General features: G+C 46.3%; 1 pseudogene; it reads left to right on the top strand.

The window, feature by feature from the left end:
* Window positions 1-14,063, top strand: part of LOC147976968 (uncharacterized) — a 55,265-nt pseudogene extending 41,202 nt beyond the window's left edge.
* Window positions 14,064-19,491: the final 5,428 nt, after the last annotated feature.

Raw genomic sequence — 19,491 nt, 5'->3', positions numbered from 1 at the left:
TTTAGATGATATCGACGACGATCATCATATGTAGTTGTACATGATATCGACGACAATCATCATATGTAGTTCTAGATGATATAGCCACACACACACATATGTAGTTCTAGATGATATCGACGATGATCATCATCCTCAAGCCTGGGCGGCGGGTGTTCCTGATAGTAATTAGGATGGCCTGTCCAACACGAAGATTCTTGCCAACGAGGAATCTCTTCCACCCAACCGAGTTTAAGTGTGTGCGACCGTCGTCTGTGTCCATGTGGTAAGTACAGGTGGTGACGGAGCCCCTTGCGGTAAGGCGTAGTCCAGCTGAGCCTTCTTCATCAGGCTCAATACCACAACTCACAGATAGGTTCTTTAGCAATTTCTGAATAAGAAAAACATATCAATTAATAAATAGCTTCGCACATAGTCTTACAAATATATTTATATTAAGTCTATATTTCTACACTATCAAAAGACACAGTACTACGCATTTGTACTATTTAATCATGAATTATACTAATAAGTATATATGGATTATCTACTAGATTCCACATAGCATATCATCGACTAGATTCCACATAGCATATCATTGGACTCTACACTAAGCATATCATCGGATTCACTAAGCATATCATCGGATAATTTGCATTTGTAAGTATAACAATAAAGCATATATATATATCATCAACTTACTATAGTCAGTATAACATACCATTTCATGCCGATCCACCATGCACTAGTAGAAAAAGGGTCAAATGTGAAGCACATTAGTGCCGGTTTAAATTTGAGCCGGCACTAATGTGTGCATTAGTGCCGGTTCCAACGGTTAGCCGGCCGCTCTCATTAGTACTGGTTCGTGGCGAACCTTTAGCACCGGTTCGTGCCATGAACCGATACTAAAGTGAGTGGTGGCAGGATGTTGCCAGTCCGGGGCCCCTCCAGCACCTTTAGTACCGGGTCGTATCACGAACCGATACTAAAGGTCGTCCTACATAGCCCCTTCTGTTCTTCCCCTTTCCCCTCTCCTCTCTGTTCTTTTCCCTCTTCCTCTCAAGCTCATCACACATTTTGCCCAAAATTTGTCAATACTTGAAGGCCCCATCCATTCAAATGATCACAAAGGTTAGCAACTTTGTCCTTTCATCTCTCATTGTTAGATTAGCTCGTGCAATGCTTTATATAGTGATTGATTTTTGAGTTTAGTAATTTGGGAGGAATTATATATATGTGCTAGTATTTGATTTATATGAAAATTTGAGGTCAAAAATAACACTTAGTTTGCATATGTAGGTGTGGTTTACTTAGTACCTTCTAAATCTCCGTCGTAACCACCGTCGATCGCTCGCAACGTCCCGTCGCCGGCACCACCTTGTGGTGAGCCTCTTGTTCATGAAGTTTTATATAAAAAACTGATGTTTGTGTGATTTGGATATATAGTTACTCATATAATTATCTTACCCATACGTTGTTTCTTATACATAGTGCCATGGTTTTGATATCCGTCCCCGTCGGCCCTCGTCCGGGTTATGATTCGGATGTGGTATATTCTCTTTTAAAACTATTCATTGCATTTCGTGTTTATGACAAATTATGCCCATAAAGTTGACATAGATATTTGTATGTAGGAGGTAGTTGAACCGGAAATTCCAACCGACCCTATTGTCGAGAGGTTAAATTTAGTTGAAAGAGAAAACGAGGATTTGAAGGAAAAATTGAAAAGAATTGAGGGGGAGAAGATGGAATTGGAGTTGCATGTTGCCGATGTCGTCGATGATCACAAGATTAAGATGGAGAAAATGCGCTTGAAGATTAGAAAGATTAGAAAATATGCCATTCATAGTGAGGTTTGGTATCATTATGCTGTTGGATCAATTGTTACCTTAATTGCGATCTTGATCGCATTTGTTGTTGCATTTAAATTCTTTAGCTAGAGAGTTATTTGTTTGTTGCATTTAAGTGTTGTATGATCTTTATGTATTGTATTAATTTGGTGTTTTCGGTGTTGTGTATTGAAGATGAGCCGGCAATGGATGTACGATGACCGATGCTCTCCCGAGTTCATTAATGGTGTGCGTACTTTTCTGCTTGCGGCTGAGGCAAACAAGCGGGCGGATGGTTTTATGCCTTGTCCATGTGCTGGCTGTAAGAATGGTCACAGTTACTCTACCTCAAGAACCATTCACGTCCACCTGTTTGAGTCCGGTTTCATGCCCCACTATAATGTTTGGACCAAGCATGGAGAAAGAGGGGTTATGATGGAAGACAATGAAGAAGAAGAGGACGATGACAGCTATCCAGGCCATGGGTGCCCTGAATATGATGATACAACAATGAGGGAAGAAGCTGAGCCGGTAATGCGGGAAGAAGCTGAGCCGGCAATGCGGGAAGAAGCTGAAGAAGAGGCATCGGATGAGCCCGTTAATGATCTAGGTCGGGCCATTGCCGATGCAAAGAGAAACTGCGCAAGTGATTTGGAGAAGAAGAAGTTGCAGCGCATGTTAGATGATCACAAAAAATTGTTGTACCCGAATTGCATAGGTGACAAGAAAAAGCTGGGCACCACACTGGAATTGCTACAATGGAAGGCAGAGAATGGTGTATCTGACAAGGGATTTGGAAAGTTGCTGGTAATGATAAAGAATATGCTTCCAAAGGACAACGAATTGCCCGAGAGTACGTACGAAGCAAAGAAGGTTGTCTGCCCTCTAGGGTTAGAGGTGCAGAAGATACATGCATGCCCTAATGATTGCATCCTCTACCGCGGTGAGTACGAGGATTTGAATGCTTGCCCAGTATGTGGTGCATTGCGCTATAAGATCAGCCGCGATGCCCTGGTGATGTCGAGGGCGAGCGCCCCAGGAAGAAGATTCCTGCCAAGGTGATGTGGTATGCTCCTATAATACCACGGTTGAAACGTTTGTTCCAAAACAAAGAGCATGCCAAGGCGATGCGATGGCACAGAGAAGACCGTAAGAAAGACGGCAAGTTGAGAGTACCCGCTGACGGGTCGCAGTGGAGAAAAATTGAAAGAAAGTACGGGAACGAGTTTGCAGATGACGCAAGGAACATATGGTTTGGTCTAAGCGCAGATGGCATTAATTCTTTTGGGGAGCAGAGCAGCAACCATAGCACCTGGCCTATGACTCTATGTTTGTATAACCATCCTCCTTGGTTGTGCATGAAGCGGAAGTTCATTATGATGCCAGTGCTCATCCAAGGCCCTAAGCAACCCGGCAACGACATTGATGTGTACCTAAGGCCATTAGTTGAAGAACTCTTACAACCATGGAATGGAACAGGTGTACGTGCATGGGATGAGCACAGGGGAAAGAATTTGACCTAAAGGCGTTGCTGTTCGTGACCATCAATGATTAGCCTGCTCTCAATAACCTTTCAGGACAGACAAACAAGGGATACCGCGCATGCACGCATTGTTTGGACGATATTGACATTATATATTTGTCTAATTGTAAGAAGAATGTGTACCTGGGACATCATCGATTTCTTCCGAGCAGGCATCCCGTAAGAAAGAAAGGCAAGAATTTCAAAGGTGAGGCGGATCACCGTACGAAGCCTCGCCACCGTACTGGTGCTGATGTACATGATATGGTCAAGGATTTAACAGTGGTCTTTGGAAAGGGTCCCGGTGGACAACCTGTTCCGAATGACGCTGACGGATGCGCACCCATGTGGAAGAAGAAATCTATATTTTGGGACCTGCCCTATTGGAAAGACCTAGAGGTCCGCTGCGCAATCGACGTGATGCACATGACGAAGAATCTTTGTGTGACCCTGCTTGGCTTCTTGGGCGTGTATGGGAAGAAAAAAGATACACCTGAGGCACGGGAGGACTAGCAACGTATGCACGGAAAAGACGGCATACATCAGGGTCATGCAAGCTACGCTCTTACCAAAGAAGAGAAGGAAATCTTCTTTGAATGCCTGCTCAGTATTAAGGTACCGTCTGGCTTCTCGTCGAATATAAAGGGAATAATAAACATAGCAAAGAAAAAGTTCCAGAACGTAAAGTCTCATGACTGCCACGTGATTATGACGCAACTGCTTCCGGTTGCATGGAGCGGGCTTCTACCGGAAAACGTTCGATTAGCCATTGTGAAGCTATGTGCATTCCTTAATGCAATCTCTCAGAAGGTAATCGATCCAGAAATCATACCAAGGTTAGAGAATGATTTGGTGCAATGTCTTGTCAGTTTTGAGTTGGTGTTCCCATGATCCTTCTTCAACATTATGACGCACGTCCTAGTTCACCTATGTGAAGAGATTAACGTTTTGGGTCCTGTATTTCTACGCAATATGTTCCCCTTTGAGAGGTTCATGGGAGTCTTAAAGAAATATGTTCATAACCATGCTAGGCCAGAAGGAAGCATCTCCAAGGGCCATGAAAATGAGGAGGTCATTGAGTTTTGTATTGACTTTATTCCTGACCTTAAGCCGATTGGTGTTCCTAAATCGTGGCATAAGGGCAGACTGGATGGAAAAGGCACGCTAGGAGGGGAACAAATAATATGTATGGACGGACATTCTCTCACTGAAGCACACTACACAGTTCTACAGAATTCCGCCTTGGTGGCTCCGTATATGGATGAACACAAGAATTTGCTACGCTCCAAACACCCGGAGCGGTCTGATGACTGGATTACACGTGAACAAAACAGGAGTTTCGCCAGCTGGTTGCAGACACGTACCATGCATGACGCCTCTATGAAGATGACCTATACTTGCTATCCCAGTTACCATCTTTGAATATAATGACTTTCAAAGGGTACGAGATAAATGGTAATACATTTTACACGATCGCCCAAGATAAGAAGAGCACCAAGCAAAACAGTGGAGTCCGCTTTGATGCAGAAACCAAGACGGGAAAGGAAACACATTATGGTTATATACAGGACATATGGGAACTTGACTATCGACGTGGTTTGAAGGTCCCTTTGTTTCAGTGCAAATGGGTCAATATGACACGAGGCGGGGTAACGGAAGACCCGCAGTACGGAATGACAACAGTGGATCTCAACAATCTTGCGTATGCAGACGAACCATTCGTCGTAGCCAATGATGTGGCACAGGTTTTCTATGTGAAGGACATGTCTACCAAGCTGAGAAAAAGAAAAGATAAGGAAGCGAATGCATCGTACGATGAGCCAAAGCGGCACATAGTTCTGTCTGGGAAGAGAAACATCGTGAGAGTGGATGACAAGACAGACATGTCAGGAGATTATGAAAAGTTTGATAAAATTGCTCCATTCACAGTGAATATTGACCCGAGCATCCCGTTAAATGATGAAGATTTTCCATGGTTACGGCGCAAAGGGACACACGCGAAGAAAAAGTTTCAAACCCAAAGATCTGGGATGTGATTGGCTTCACTATCATCACTTTCTTCTGTGTTTCACACCCAGGAGGGAATCTATGTAATAGTTAGGGTAGTTATGTGTTTTGGCATTTGAAACGCGAAGAAATTTTATGTGCAAACAAATTCTTTCATGCCTTTACTGATTTTTTCAGCTAAATTGAATATAATGATAAAACACACTAATGTTAAACATAATAAAAAAGAATCACTAAAAATTTCAAATAATTTAAAATTTAAACTATTCAAATTTGAAAACTACCGGCACTAACAGAAAGTTTCTAATTTTTGTACCTAAAGCAAAAATATTCACAAAGAAACTCTAAATACAGCAAAAAACAACTAAAAATAAGTAAAACAGAAAAGAAAAAACTAAATGAAAAAAGCCCACCTACTGGGCCACAGCGGCCTGCATATGACTAGAAACCCAAATTGTAATTGGGCCAGGATGCAGGCCCGCTAGCCCAATAGGCCCATCAGGGCATAGCAGCAGACGTAGGCCCGGAAGGCCTGCTTAAGAGAGGAGCTCGAGAGAGCTACCGCATTGGGGCTTATAAACCAGTGCGGGCGCCCCTCGCACCGCACCTGCGCCAGCGCACCACCTTTAGTACCGGTTGGTGGCTCCAACCGGTACTAAAGGGGGGTCTTTAGTACCGGTTGGTGCCACCAACCGGTACTAAAGGGGTGCGCTTCCCGCCACTTGGCCTGGCCAAAACAGACCTTTAGTACCGGTTGGTGGCTCCAACCGGTACTAAAGGTGTCCCCTATATAAGAAAACACTTCGAAAAATTTCAGTTTCTCATCTCCCACTTCTCTCTGTCGCCGCCCCGTCCCGCGCCGTCGCCGCCCCTGTCGCGCCATCCCCGTCGACTCTGCGACGCCCCCGTCCTCGTCGCATCGTCCCCGTCAACTCCGCGGCGCCCCCGTCGCCAGCCTGTCCCGGTCGCGGCACCGGCCCGTCGCCGTCCCCTCGCCTCGCCGCCGTCGCCTTGGATCGACCTCGCCTCGCCGTCGCCGTCGCCTCGACCTTGCCCGTGCGCGCTGTGAGCCCCTCCCCCGGCCCCTCTCCTCCCTCCAAGCGATCAAAGCCACCGCGCGCCGACGCCGGCCGTAGCGCACGCACACGCGCGCGCGCACACACACTACATGCACACACACACACACTACACGCGCACACACACAATTTTTCTATTTTTAGTTTTTAGTTTCTTTCTGTTTTTCTTTTTTCATACAAAGTTTTAGATGAATTAATTAATTAGATTAAGATTAATGTCAAATAGTATATAGAAATGTTAGTTATAATATATATAATGTCAAAGGTTTTTTCTGTTTTTTATACAAATGTTATAGAAATGTTAGAAATTTTGGAAATGTTAGTTTTAGCTAGATGAATTAGATTAATTTCAAATTGTTAGACGATGATCGATGTTTTTTTAGTTTCTTATATTTTTAGTTATAAAATTTAGAATTTGCATATATGAAATCATAATCCATCATTTAAAAAATGTTACTTTACTTTTGCGGCATATAGTATTTGTTGTCGATGATGCCCGGCCCGCATCCTCGCCGTCGACCCGTTCGCGACAACGTCCTGCTTCAGAGGACCCATGTCCAGGACTGGGCTCCGCCGGGCTGGCACTGGGAGGTGCTACCTTCATGGGTGCGACGCTTGGTGAGGAACCCAGCCCCGGGTCCCATCGTCGACCCTCATCTCCTTTGGTGGCGTTCGCGTGGGCCACTTTCGGTGCGGAGGGAGCCGGCCCCGTCGGAGGTGGTACGTCGCCGTGTCAGGGAGGAGGACGAGCACGTCCATCACTACATGGCTGCTATGGATGTCAGGTTCTCCAATACCTGGCAGGTTCTTTGGGGAGATCACCCGAGCTATGATCCAGTGATGGTTCCTTCACTTTGGTTGTTCGCCGCCTAGATTACTCTCTAGTATTTGATCCTTATTAGCTAGTTAGCTAGCTAGTGATGAATTCGATATATAATATTCGATATTATATATATTACTCGAGACGATGTATTCGAGATTATGTCTATTATTCGAGACGACGTATTCGAGATTATATTCGATGATGCTTATTATGTACTATGATTGATTCATTTTTTCCTTATTAATTGATTGCATCCATGCATTGTAATTTGAATATATTTCTTTTGGATTAGTTAAACAAAACCTATGGCGGACAATACCGACAGAGAGGGAGAAGAGGCCCTGTTCAATATCATACGCAATCCTCGCGGGCCAGATGATGATCAGAATGAAGAAGATTATGACAGCTCCGAATATCTAAACAACACCGGGGAGGGTGATATGATATTTGATCCCGACGATCGAATTGATGAATTCATGAACTATGAACGTGACAAAGAAAATGTTGATCTTGAAACAACAAAGACCGGCGAGGTATATATATTTATATAAGCAGGCATCTGGTGATCATCACATGTTTTAAATGACTTGAAGATATATTAACGAATCAATCTTTCTTCTTTCAGCCATCCGGATCGAGCAAATCTTCAGGCAACAGGAAACGAGGCCCGAACAAAAAGTTGAAGGAGGGCGTAAAGTACAATATCGAGGCCATCAAACCTAATAGCGAACCATTAGCGCCTAAGAAGATTTCGGACAAGTTCATTCGTAAGTGCGGAGTTCTTGTGAAGGACCAACTCCCGATCTCCCTTCAAGAATGGAGAGAGCCAGCAAAGCCACGTCGAGGAGTTACTTTTGTCGACGACAGACAAAAACTTCTGCTTTGGGAAACGCTCATGGAACATTTCACCCTACCAGATCATTTCACAAATGCAGATGTGGAGAAAGTCAAGGACGCTGCTCTTAGGAAGATGGCGGCTGCATTCAAGAACCACAAGAATCGTGAATGGGCCAAGTACGTCAAGGGAGGAAGGAAGACTCCAGTATTCGAGGGAACACTAGAGAAGCAAAGTGCTCATTGGGACGATTTCGTGAAATTCAAGGATTCGGAATTATCTAAGAAACGGTCGAGAATAAACAAGGCCAATGCCGCAAAAAAGGATAAGTTTCATAAGCTGGGGCCAGGTGGCTATGCTGTGGGAATGCCTAAGTGGGATAAGTCTGAGAAAGAGATGGAGGATGCAGGTGTCACTCCAGAAATATTGAGCTGGCCTCCCAGGTGCAGGACTTGGTTCTATGCGCATGGGGGGGAGTTGGACCCGAAGACAGGCCAAGTTTCGAAGAAGGCATGTCTGGACGGAACCGAAGATAAGCTACTTGTTGCAATAGAAGAGGCTCGATCGGGGGTGTTCCAGCCCAACAGAGAGAACGACAAGCTTACGCGTGCCCTGGGAAATCCTGAACACCTGGGAAGAACACGAGGGATGGGCGCTATTCCGTGGTATGAGGGGTTTTCGGACTGGAACGCCGACTACAGAACCCATGCGAGAAAGAAGATTGAGGAGGAGAAGAAGAGGAAGATGGAGGAGGAGCAGAGGAAGCTAGACTATGAACGCCTTCAAGGCCTAGAATCAGTGCACGCGGACTTGGCAGTCAAATTCCAGCAGCAGCAGGAGCAGGTCGACTCACTTAGCCAGCAAAGGGGGTCTCAGCAGCTAGCGGATGATCCACCATTGGATAGCACCGTCCCATCCATGCCGAGAAGCAGCATGGGTTCCGCCCCGGGCGACGCATTGCTAGATAGCTACCCAGTGGATGACATCATGGAGAACACTAACTGCGAGCTACACTTCAAAATGAAGAACATATCCATGAAGGTGGAGGACGCCCTTGCTTTTAAAAATCCCCCCAAGGCAACCTTCCATTGCAACCCAATTCTAGCGGGCTATGCTCGTGTCTTGGTTGATGAGGTGGAGGACCAATATTCGGGGCTAGAGCTTGACATTCCTGGAGGTGACGATGAGCACACACTGGGAGAGGCCAACCATCGTATCATCCTATGGAGAAAGGATTGCATCATCTTTCGAAGGCCACCGACACCGCGTCATCCGACTCCTCGTCGAAGTCCACCACCGAGTTAGCAGACTCCCGCTCCTCCAAGTCCATCAACGCGTCAAGCCACTCCTCCTCCAAGTCCGGCACAGCTTCAGGCCACTCCTCCTCCTCCAAGTCCGGCAAAGCGTCAGGCCACTCCTCCTCCAAGTCCGGCACAGCTTCAGGCCACTCCTCCTCCAAGTCCGTCACAGCTTCAGGCCACTCCTCCTCCTCCAACTCAGCCATGTCAGCCATCTTCGCCGCCTCAGCAATCACGGAAGAGAGCCGCCTCAGCTATGGTGCGTAGCGGTACAAGTCGAGGTAGTACTAGAGGTACAGGCGGAGGCAAGCGATTTCAATATGGTCCAAGCCTCGCGCCTCTTCCGCAGAGGCCTTATGACAAGTCCGAGGAGGAAAACGTAGCCATATCGAAGGCCGAGGTGGAAGCCCATTTTGCACTGAAACCGCCACCGCCGCCAAGGGAGAAAGTGCCTGTGGAAAAGATTGACCACTTCATTCATATGGCTAGAGCACAAGCTCCCAAGCCTGTGGACACAGACTATGAGCGCCACATCAAGAAGTTAAATCGAGCATGTCTACAGAAAGAGGCGAGCTCGAGCTCGAGCAAATCAGCTGGCAAAAGGAGCGGTAAAACCGTTCCCCAGCTGGGACAAGAGGCGGCGCAATCAATCCCCCCGCTTGTTGTGCCAACAACACATGAGAGTAGGCGCGGCCAATATTATTGTGGGCAAAGCGTTAACGTTCCCGGGCTGGGCGATGTGGTAATAACCGAGGAGCATATTGAGCAGGATGAAACGCTCATGATCACTGTTGGACAACTCCTCGATATCGAGCCCATGTCTCCGACTAGAGAGGAGGAAATAAAACGGAAATATGTTCGGGGCCAACCTTTGGTCGAGTCAGACGAGGTCAAGAAGCTCCCAACGAGAATGTATGAATTGCATCAATGGTACATGGACATTACCAAGATTTCCAATCGAGAGTCCCTCATGGTGAATGTCAAGAAGGATCATTACTACCATGAGAAAGCTGTGACCGTTGAGTATTCAGAACTATTTCAGCTATACAATCAAGACACACTCGACAAATCTATCGTCAGTTGCTATTGTCTGTAAGTGATTTCTTTCTATAATTTAAGTCTCAAGCTAGCTGTAGTGATCATTTTGATCAATCATTACCTATAATTATCCTCACTATATTCTTTTCTGTGGTATTATGCAGGATGAAGATTTATGAAATGAAAAAAGTTGGACGCTATGGCATTGGTTCGTTGACCCAAATACCATTATTGAATACACATGGAAATTAGATCCATATTACGAAAAAAGTGTAGAGGAAAGCATGCTAGAGTTCTTCAAGCGCCTCAAATACAATGAAGATATACTACTTCCTTACAACTTCGAGTGAGTCACACTGTCTTGTACTACAAATTCTGTTTTTGCCTACTAGCTAGATACATGTTTTTGCTTACATATGACAGCTTAATTAAGACATGCAAACGTGTGTGCATGCAGATTTCACTGGATCTTGTTAATCATTAAAGTTGATGAAGGAACAGTTGAAGTACTAGACTCACTACTTAAGAAAGCAAGTGACTACACCATCGTGAAGGGGATAGTCAACAGGTAATTTCAATCATTATTAACTATATCTCGGCCTATTTAATTAGTTCGTCATTTCCTGATAACAACTATTTAATAACCCATTTATTCATTTCCTTTGTCGGCGGGCAGGGCTTGGGCAAAGTTCATCAGGGCCACCCTAGGCCCATGGAAACAAAATCTGAAATGGTATCGACCCCAGGTAAGTAATTAAGTAGTACTAGCTAGCTGCCATCTCTTTAATTATCATGCTTGATTAATTATTATCTGATCAAATTCCATTCTCGTAAAGGCCCTGAAGCAGGCGCAGGGGAATAATCTGTGTGCATACTACGTTTGCGAGAACATTCGCATGATGGCGTCCGAAAGGAGCAGATCTCAAAGACAGGAGTGGGTACGTTTGTCAGAACACTATTCACAATTTTTACACCATTATCGATATCTAGTCACACAACTAATACACATGCATATTGATCTCCTTCTTAACAGTTCAAAGAGGTGTGGGAGAAGCTCCTAACAGAGGCATAGAAACAATTCAAGAGGAAATAACATGATTTTTGCTCGACCAGGTCAGAGATCCCAAAGGAGAATACTATTACCCGCTACCGCCCCCATGAACCACTTCCAATTGTTATCGTGCTCCGAAGGCACCAATTAGGCTAATGCCACTGGCTCCGGAGGCACCAATTTGGAGAAATTGTAGATAGCTAGCTAATTGTATATATATATATATACACATGTGTGTGTATATATGTGTGAATTAATTAATGCTGGTTGTGAGACATTCGATGATATATATATATATATATATATATATTATGATCGATTCTACTAGAAATTCTATTTATATATATGCATAACGTGTACAATATGTAGTATCGTAAAATACCAGCAAACGAAAAAGAATTAAATGGAAAACACAAAATTAAATGAAAAAGAAATCATAAACCCAACCCCCCCAACATTTTAATACCGGTTGGTGTCACCAACCGGTACTAAAGGGCTCCCTGCCCCCGAAGCTGGCTCGTGCCACGTGCTTGCCCTTTAGCACTGGTTCATGCTGAACCGGTACTAAAGGGGGGGGCTTTAGTGCCCACAATTTAGTGCCGGTTACCGAACTGGCACTAAAGGGCCTTACGAACCGGTGCTATTGCCCGGTTCAGCACTAGTGATGGTACTTGTCAGGCGGGTCATGAATGGCACCCCGACAAAGTCATCACGTGGCGGAATTATGTCCCATAGGTTGCGCACCTCCTCCTCGCTCAGCCTCATTCTTTGAGCTACGATGGCTTCATGAAGTGGGTTCTCATCATCTTCATCATCTTCATCATCTTCCACCAGGTTGAGATAAATGACAGCCATCTTGGGTCTTTCTGCTCTGAAGGAGAACCTGATCAACTCACCACCAGTAAGACGCATGTGGGCGACGAAACGGGCCCATCCATCTCCTCCAATCTGCGACATATTGCTTCCTTTCTCAACCTCCATAGTGTACCGCCCCCCAGGAGCCTCAAATGTCACAGTGTCTCCTGTCAGCTTGTTGAATTTCAACCTCACATTGCATGGGACGATCTGTGTAAAAAAAAAAGCAAAATGACACAATGCAGGAATGTCAACACTAAAAATAAAATAGTTGTTACATTTCATCTAATTTCTTACCGCTGCATGACGAAAACTCGGCTGGAAGTAGATGCCGAACAGCTTACCAGTTGCAAGGCTGCTGGCGCACCTTGACTTGCACAGTCGACATAGTGGTGGTGGCGGCGGCGCCATTTTCCTAATGCAATATGAGCAAAGGATTAACGATCCACTTCACAGGAAAGAAAAACAGTAGCATGTGATTTTAACTAAATTGGCACCTACATTTTGCCAAAAAATAACTTATTACAAAAAAAACAAAAACATCTACATATCCATGTACAGAAAAATAATAATAAAATGGTTCATATGAAATCAACTAAGTCAACTAGCCTACTGAATCAACTAAATCAAAATGTTCTAAATCAACTAAATCAACTAGCCTACTAAATCTACTAAATCAAAATGTTCTAAATCAACTAGCCTACTAAATCAACTAAATCAAAATGTTGCATATGAACTAGCCTACTAAATCAAAATGTAGCAGGGAGGAGGGAGAAGGATGGGCGACTCGAGGAGGGAGAAGAGAGTAGGACGGAGGCGGAAGATGGAGCGAGGAGGGGCCGGCCGGTGGCGAGTCGAGGGAGGACGGAGGAGGAGGGCGGTACCGAGTCCAGCGAGGAGGAGGAGTTGACGGCGCCACAGAGGGAAGAGGAGTAGGCAACGGCGGCTGGCCGGGGCGATGGCGGCCGGCGGGGGAGGACCGGCGCGCGGGGGGGTTGAGGGGGAGTCTGAGTGTGTGAGTGTGGATCGCGGAGAGGAGCGTAAGTGGGTGTGGAGATAGCTAGTTTTAGCAGTAGTGCTCCAAAGGCAAAGGCGCTACTGCTGAACTACCTATCAGTAGCGCGGTCCCAGTAAACGCGCTGCTGCTAGAACTAGCTTCGCGGTGGGGTCGTGGGAATTATAGTAGTAGCGCGGCTTAGAGGAGGCGCGCTGCTGGTATGTCTATTTCAGCAGCGCGTATTGATGGAGCGCGCTATTGCTACATTGCAGCAGCGCCTTATTTTAAAACTCGCTGCTGGTAAGATCCTATGTATAAGCTTTTCCCTAGTAGTGTATATGTGAGTTGGTGAAGAAGTATTACCCAGCAGATTTTAGTCAACAAGACGTGTATGGCTTGGAAAACCAACTAAAACTCTTTGTTTCTGATGCTTCCAGTGATGTAGAGTTGAAATATATATCAACATTGATTGACCTCTGCCAACTCCTTGTTTAGACTGGAAGAGATAGAATCTACCATCTAATTGACAGGCTACTCCGTCTACTTGTTACTCTTCCAGTTTCTACAGCTAGTGCTGAACGAGCATTTTCCAGTTTGAAGATCATCAAAACAAGGCTGCGTAATACGATGGAAGATGAGAATCTTGCCAATAACTTGGTTGTTCACATAGAGCGTGAAATCACAGAGAAATACACGTTTGAGGACATTTTAGCAGAATTCAAGAGCATAAGTGATCGAAAAGCTGATCTGTAGTACCACTCCTTTTGTAGTTCTTAATTGGCTCACAGAATGTCTTTGAAGTTTGAAGGATGAGTGGTACAAGTAGACAAGTCGTATATTTTGGTGTAATTAGTTCTCTTATGGAGTATATATTGCTAATCATACATGTATTTTGCGAGCAATATGGGCAATATAAGTATAAATTTGCCTGGAGGCTTCAAGTTCTTGTTTGCTGCCGTTGGTTAAATTTTTCTTCGTCATTGGCCCCCTAGACATTCTTGTCAAGCTCCGCCATTGTATACTGGTATATCCATGATGTTGAACAGAGGGTAATACCTGAGCACAGTATAGCAAACTGAATCAAACTGAATTTCAGTAGATCAAATTGCAGTACATCAAACTGAAATGTAGAGCATAGTGTTTCATGAGTAGTTTAAGTGAATCATCCAGTTTTATTTTCAATAAATAATGGCCAAGTTTATTTTCAGTAAATGTAGAGCAAATTGAATCAACCATGATTCATCAAATAATGGTTTATTTTTCAGATTATATGCATGAGTACTTTAAATTTAATGGTACAACACTGAATTTCTGCTTCTGAATGTTGATAGTACAATATACTCTGAAGTTTAATTTCTGCTACTGAATATTGACAGTACACCAGTATTCATTTTATAAAAACAACAATATATTCTCTGAAGGCTTAGTTGCTTTCTTCATTCAATTTTACCCGATGCAGTCAAAGTGAAAATCTATCCCTGGATATAATTAAGGTGCAAACATGAGTACAATTCCTAGAGAAGCTAAAAGTGGGTGTCAAACTTCTAATCTACACATGTTTGTTTTATGGTCTGCTACTTGCCCCTGATATGCCAGTCAGCAATGCAGCATTGAGCTTCACTTCAGTACATGAAAATTTACTGTCAATTTTCAGCAATGCAACATAAAAGATCAAAAATCAGACCTGCCAGTAATAGAGATCAAAATTACTGAATTTTGGCTTCAGTAGTTACTGGTTTCTCATTGACATTGACCAAGATTACTGAATTTGTTTTCAGTTTTCACAGTTTTGACATTGACTAAGATTACTAAAGAAAACAAAAAAGCTCAGGCAGTAGCTAAATTTTCCCTACTCTGGTGCACCATAATTTTCCATATTCATTGAGCAAAATCCAGTCCAAATCTGTCAGTATAAATAATCTTCAGTTCAAAATATAGCATGAACTTGAGTACAACTTCAGCAAAGAACTAGAGCATGAACTTGAGCTTAATCTGGATCTGAAGCTCCGGCGAGCTATGGACTTGAGCACGTGGAGGTGTTGTGGATGCCTTGAGCGCGTAGTGCCCCGGCGAGCTCGGTTGTGAGCTCCTCCACCTTCACCACCCGCGCTTCCCAGTGCTTGGGTCGACGACGTCCATGGAGGGGGCGAGCTTCGTGGTCGACAGTGAGAAGGTGGTCTGGCGAGGGGGCCAGCAGGGGTCGACGGAGTCCAGGTCGACGGGTAGTTTGCAGGTGCCAGCTAAGGCAAGGGGGGAGGAGTGGAGATGGGCAGGCAGGAGGGGGAGCGCCACGGCAAGGAGAAGAGGTTGGGTCGACGAGGCGATAATTGGAGGTGGGAGCACTCGAGGAGGCGGCTAACGGAGGAGGTAGACATGGACGGTGGGCGCCATGGCCAGGGGCCCTCGGGGATGGACGCCTCGCTAGGCCGTCGCGCAAAACTCCAACCTTCAGGCAAAATTCCAAGCTTCAAACGAGGCACGGGGGAAGAAGGTGGCACCGGCGTGGATGGGGGATGGGGAGGGAGGGGTAAGGTGACATGGATCGGGGGGAGGCAGGGAGGGTCGAGGCGGCGCGGCGTCACGGCGTCGCCGGCGAGCAAGCAGTGAAAGAACATGGGAGCGAGGGGAAGAATGGGCGGTGTGGAGTGCGGATTGTGTCGGGGGAAGCTGGAGGTGTTTTCTGCAAAATGTACACGGTGACAACTTTTCTCGGACGGAGGGAGTACAAGCTAAGCCCCTACATGCAGAGGTGCACAATCAGGTGATAACCATCTCCCTAAAGACTAGAACCTACAGGAACATCATCAGGAGAATGGTACAACATGGCACAACTCCCTGAAGACATCAGAGTACTGGGAGGAGGTGGGAACATGAAGAATCTTCACCTCGCCAAGATCAAGTGGAGATCAATCTCCGCGTGCTTTGCCCATTGATGCTGCACAAGGTTAGACGATAAGTAAACGCTGGTGACGTTGTCGCAGTAGAGAACGGTGACATGACGAGGATGATGATGCAGTTCGGCGAGAAGTCGGCAAAGCCATCATGACTCCGCTACACAGTTGACCACCGCACAGTCGGCATTGGAGCGAGAAACGGTGTTTTGACGCTTGGACGGCCACAAGACAAGGTTGGCGCCAAGAAAGATGCAAAATCCGGAGGTAGAGCATCGAGTATTGGGCCACCCGACCCAATCGGTGTCGCTGTATGCGAGTAGATCGTGGGAGGAGCGGAGGAGCTGCAACCCGTAATGAGCAGTGTCACGGATGTAGAGGAGGACACACTTACGGAGCAGGCAATGTCTATCAAGGGGTTGTGCATGACAAGGCCGAGGTGCTGAATGGCGTAAGTATGATTCAGCCTCGTCAAGGCCAGATACTGTAGGGTGGCGGCGAGATTGCGATAATTGGTAGGATCGCGAAACAGAGTCCCGTCGGTGCTAGAGAGCTTGCTATGAGTGCCACCAGGTGTGGAGATGGGCCTGCAGTTGAGCATGTTGGCACGATCAAGATTCTCAAGCGTGTACTGCTCTTGCGAGAGAAAGAGATCAACGATGGAGTGTCAGACATCGACCTCGAGGAAGTGGTGGATGTCACCGAGGTCACTCATGGAAAACTCACTAGCGAGAGAGGGGACAAGAGTGTTGAGCAAGGTGGACGTGCTAGCAATGAGGAGGATGTTGTCAACGTACAATAAGAGATATGTAAGAGTAGTGCCGCGGTGAAAAATGAAGGGGGAGGCTGTCGGTGTCAAAACCAGCGGATCTCGGGTAGGAGGTCCCGAACTGTGCGTCTAAGGCGGATGGTAACAGGAGGCAGGGACACGATGTTTACCCAGGTTCGGGCCCTCTCGATGGAGGTAATACCCTACGTCCTTCTTGATTGATCTTGATGATATGAGTATTACAAGAGTTGACCTACCACGAGATCGTAGAGGCTAAACCCTAGAAGCTAGCCTATGGTATGATTGTCTGTATTGTCCTACGGACTAAACCCTCCGGTTTATATAGACACCAGAGGGGGCTAGGGTTACACAAAGTCGGTTACAAGGGAGGAGATCTACATATCCATATTACCAAGGTTGCCTTCCACGCCAAGGAGAGTCCCATCCGGACACGGGACGAAGTCTTTAATCTTGTATCTTCATAGTCCAACAGTCCGGCCAAAGGATATAGTCCGGCTGTCCAGAGACCCCCTAATCCAGGACTCCCTCAGTAGCCCCTGAACCAGGCTTCAATGATGATGAGTCCGGCGCGCAGTTTTGTCTTTGGCATTGCAAGGCGGGTTCCTCCTCCGAATACTCCATAGAAGATTTGGAACACAAGGATAGTGTCCGGCTCTGCAAAATAAGTTCCACATACCACCGTAGAGAGAATAATATTTCCACAAATCTAATCTGCTGACACGTTTTGATAGCATGACATCATGCCATGGCCCGGTCTTTATTCGAACCGTTTTTCTCAACCAGCACTGCACGTATCGCGAGGCGGTTTTCCTGTCACGCATTGGCAAAGCAGAGATCGTGTCCCCCTTATTACGGGATTCTCATCAATACAGACGTGGGTAACCCAATCGTGCCTGTTGGTATGACTCCTCGATTTTAGGCAAGTCCCAAACGGCCACGAGGAGGACGCTTGATATTCACCCTCTTTATAAAGAGGCCAAGGCCTGTCCTTTTTCCCTCTCGTGCTCAATCGAATCCTTCCCCCGCCTCGAGTTCCAACATCCAAGGCTCAGGTCAGGAGCTTCAGACCTTCAACCATGTCCGGATCCAACCTCCAAGGTCAGTGGATGCCTTCCTCTGTCACAGAGGAGGACATCAAGAAGCTGAGAGAGGCCTGTATCTAACCACCGAAATCTCGCACAGGCTGCCTGCCCGAGGGCAGGTCATCCCCACTCCAGAACCCAACGAGAGTGGTGTGTTCATCTCTCACTTCCTCCGAGGCTAGGCCTCGCTCTGGATCCCTTTGTTAGGGGGCTCATGTTCTATTATGGGCTGGATTTCAATGATCTGGCCCCGGATTCCCTCCTTCACATCTCGTCGTTCATCGTCATGTGTGAGGCCTTCCTTCGCATTACCCCACACTTCGGCCTATGGCTCAAGACTTTCAATGTGAAGCCGAAGATGATCGAGGGGCGTCATGCAGAGTGCGGAGGTGCCGCAATAAGCAAAAGTGCTGATGTGTCCGGTTTATGGCAATGGGAGTGGTTTTATATCACAGCTCCCCAAAGTGCCAAGTGGGTAGCCGCTCCTGCCTTTCGCTCGGGCCCTCCACCACAACTGACGTCATGGATCAACAAGGGGTTGAACTAGGGGCCAGTAAATGATGAGCCGATATTGCAGAGTCGCATCCGAGATCTCCTTGAGAGAGATGTCAGCTTGGTCATGGTAATGCAAGTCATGCTAGTTCATCGAGTCCAGCCTTGCAAACGTCGACCCCTCTGTATGTGGGAATTCAACCCGGAAGGACCGCGAACTATTCAGCACTTCCTTGGCATGACGCTCGAAGAGATGTACAAATTGTTCTTTGGACCCCAAATAGAGTGTCCGGACACCACCAAGGATGCGGGTCTGAGCTATAATCGCCCCGATACCCAAGTAAGTAATCCCATGGCCGAACATGCTGTCTTTCTATTTATCATAACATCATTATGAAAAGTCACTCTTTGACCAGGACTGGATAACAAAGGCGAAGATGATCAGGTGTTCGGCCCCCCTTCCCGAATGCTCGGCCAATCCAGTACTAGACAGAATGCTCGAGCCGGTGCCTTATCAGGCGCCCTCATAGGAAGATAAAGGGGGGAATAAAGAGGCTGAAAGCGGGCCTCACTCACTATTCGTCCAAACCGGGGGAGTTAGCGCCTCCGTGAAGGAGGATAGCCAGGGAGAAGAATCTGAAATTCCCTCTCCCCAAGGAAGGAAGAGGACCACCTCAAAAGACCCGGAAACAAAGGTTTCCAAACGGGGGAAGAAATCTCCGCCACAGGGTCCTGCCTCGGAGGGTACTCTTGCGGCACAGTGTCCGCAAGGGGATCAACCCTCTACCGAGCTGTAAGTAAACAAAAAGTACTTAATAGTAAAAATACCTTACATTACTTCTAAAGATAATAACCGAAGCATATATCTTGCAATTCGGATCGTAGGCCTTCTCGACAGAGTTCGTCTTCGGGGGATCTTCTTCCGG

Source organism: Triticum urartu, chromosome 4A, assembly GCF_056163025.1.
Source record: "Triticum urartu cultivar PI428250 chromosome 4A, HENAU_Tu73, whole genome shotgun sequence".
NCBI classification, from domain to species: Eukaryota; Viridiplantae; Streptophyta; class Magnoliopsida; order Poales; family Poaceae; genus Triticum; species Triticum urartu.
This window is presented reverse-complemented; position numbering and strand designations above follow the sequence as displayed.